The sequence below is a fragment of the Oculina patagonica genome, chromosome 14 (assembly GCF_052425735.1).
Source record: "Oculina patagonica isolate OP01 chromosome 14, crgOcupat, whole genome shotgun sequence".
Taxonomy (NCBI): domain Eukaryota; kingdom Metazoa; phylum Cnidaria; class Anthozoa; order Scleractinia; family Oculinidae; genus Oculina; species Oculina patagonica.
The window spans coordinates 3,239,166-3,241,678 of record NC_135771.1 but is presented as its reverse complement, the minus strand read 5'-3'; positions in this window follow the sequence as shown (position 1 = coordinate 3,241,678).

Below are 2,513 nucleotides of genomic sequence, written 5' to 3'. Positions count from 1 at the left end.
GTGACTTAGAGGATGGGACATTAATGTTGTGTGTGTACCTTAACTTATCTGTGGAACTCTCAGTTTAACTTAACGCCCCTTTATAAACAAAAATTTTATCTGAAGATCACAAACGTAGGTCGATAATTTTTTTCATGATTGATGACAGTAAGAAGAGGACACATAGAGAAATTTACATGAGATCAAAGAAGGGGTATCAAATGGTCTTTGCGAGCATTTGCGAGCATTCGAGCAGAGCGTTTTTCTTTACGAGCAAGGACATTGACAAAAATTAGTCTTGCGAACAACGAGCACTTTTCAAAAAGCTACCTCCACTAAAAACCGAGCATGCGAGCAGTTATAAAAAATATGTGAGCACGAGCAAACGAGCACCAACTAAAATTTTGCGAGCATTCCGAGCAGAAGCGTGCCAGCACTGCAAAATTTTGATGGACCATTCATGAAGGCTACAAATGAGAGGTACTTCAAACTAAGATTATCACAACAGCGGAACGTAAACAAGGCTCCAATGTAGTCACGATATATTTTCAAAGCGTTTTGGCAGCAAAGAAAAAGATTTCTCGAATCTACGAGAAATGAACGCATTTTTAGTCATTGAAATGACAGGAGATTTCAATACCTTGCGGAACGGTATTACATTTTGAGCGATATAAAATAATATTTTTGTTAGTATCGATTCGGCGCGTTTGAAACTTGCTTGCGCAAATGTTTAGTTGCATGATCATGCTAAACAGAGCTGGAGGCAAAACTACTTTCTAAATCTGCATAAATAACAAATGTGCGATGAAAGTTACAGTTCACGGCCGGAGAGAAAATTCGTTCGTTGTATTACAGTTGTTTATAGAGTTTGCTTTTTGCCATGCGGTCGTTAACTTTTTTACAAGACTGCCTTGTAATAAAGAAATATCACATTATAGTTTTTAAGGAAGTTCAAGGAATTTCTCTGCTTCAAATTGTTTCTCATCTCTAGAACATACTTCCCAAACTGAAATTGAATAATATTCATGACAAAAAATAAATTTATCACGCTTTCCGAAATGTATTCTCCTCTACATAACAGACAAAAATGAATTGAATACAATTTAATTGCAGATAGATCAAAGAAAAGTGCAGAAATGTCGATCTTATAGTTTTAAAACTTTGGACACCAAATAAACATTGTAAACAAGTTTTGCCCGAAAACAGCATCGTAGCGCTAATCACCCTGATTGCATGGCTTTAGCGTAAGACATCCGGTCGTTAACATTTTTTGCAAGACTGCTTGGTATCTTAAAAATATCACATTGTAGTTGGTAGGGAAGTCTAAAGCCCCGTTATATATTTTTGTAAGTGCGTTAATTCTTTTATTAGTGGATAACAACACTGCTTGTCGCTACTAGTTAAGCCATCTTTATTTGCGTGCACGAGGTAAGCCTTTATAGCCTTTTAATGTAACAGTAAAACGAAGAAACGTTTTGTACCTTTAAGAATAATCTGCCATCCGGGCTTTCTTTTTTTGTGTTGACCCTTCCGCCGCGAGAAAAATAACGCCTGATCGCAGGTTACTTTAAGAATAAATGAAGAATTTTTTCCGGTTACGTTGTTGCTGCGTCGGTTTTCCTCATTTTTCTAAGATACTTAACATGATAGATTGATACTTCGAACAAAAAAGCCAGGTTCGTCGCGCTATCCGAAAATAGTCATCTCATGAAACAAAATCGCGGAAAACACTTAAACTGATGTTGCGCAAATTTGTAAGTGAATTTTATCTGAGCATGAAATACAAAATGTTTGAGTTAATAGTTAGGCTCTTTCAATTGCTTTTATCAATGGTTGTTTTTCTTTGGTAGTCAAGAAGATAACAAATATACTGTCCGCCACGGGTGAGCAGTTTAGAAAGTCTTTAGAGGATGGGACATTAATTTTGTGTGTCTACCTTAACTTATCTGTGGAACTCTCATTTTAACTTTATGCTCCTTTATAAACAAAAATTTTATCTGAAAAGTAGATCACAAACGTAGGTCGACAATTTTTTTCATGATTGATGACAGTAAGAAGACGACACAGAGAGAGATTTACGTGGGGGTATCAAATGGTCTTTGCGAGCATTTGCGAGCATTCGAGCAGAGCGTTTTTCTTTACGAGCAAGGACATTGACAAAAATTAGTCTTGCGAACAACGAGCACTTTTCAAAAAGCTACCTCCACTTAAAACCGAGCATGCGAGCAGTTATAAAAAATATGTGAGCACGAGCAAACGAGCACCAACTAAAATTTTGCGAGCATTCCGAGCAGAAGCGTGCCAGCACTGCAAAATTTTGATGGACCATTCATGAAGGCTACAAATGAGAGGTACTTCAAACTAAGATTATCACAACAGCGGAAAGTAAACAAGGCTCAAATGTAGTCACGATATATTTTCAAAGCGTTTTGGCAGCAAAGAAAAAGATTTCTCGAATCTACGAGAAATGAACGCATTTTTAGTCATTGAAATGACAGGAGATTTCAATACCTTGCGGAACGGTATTACATTTT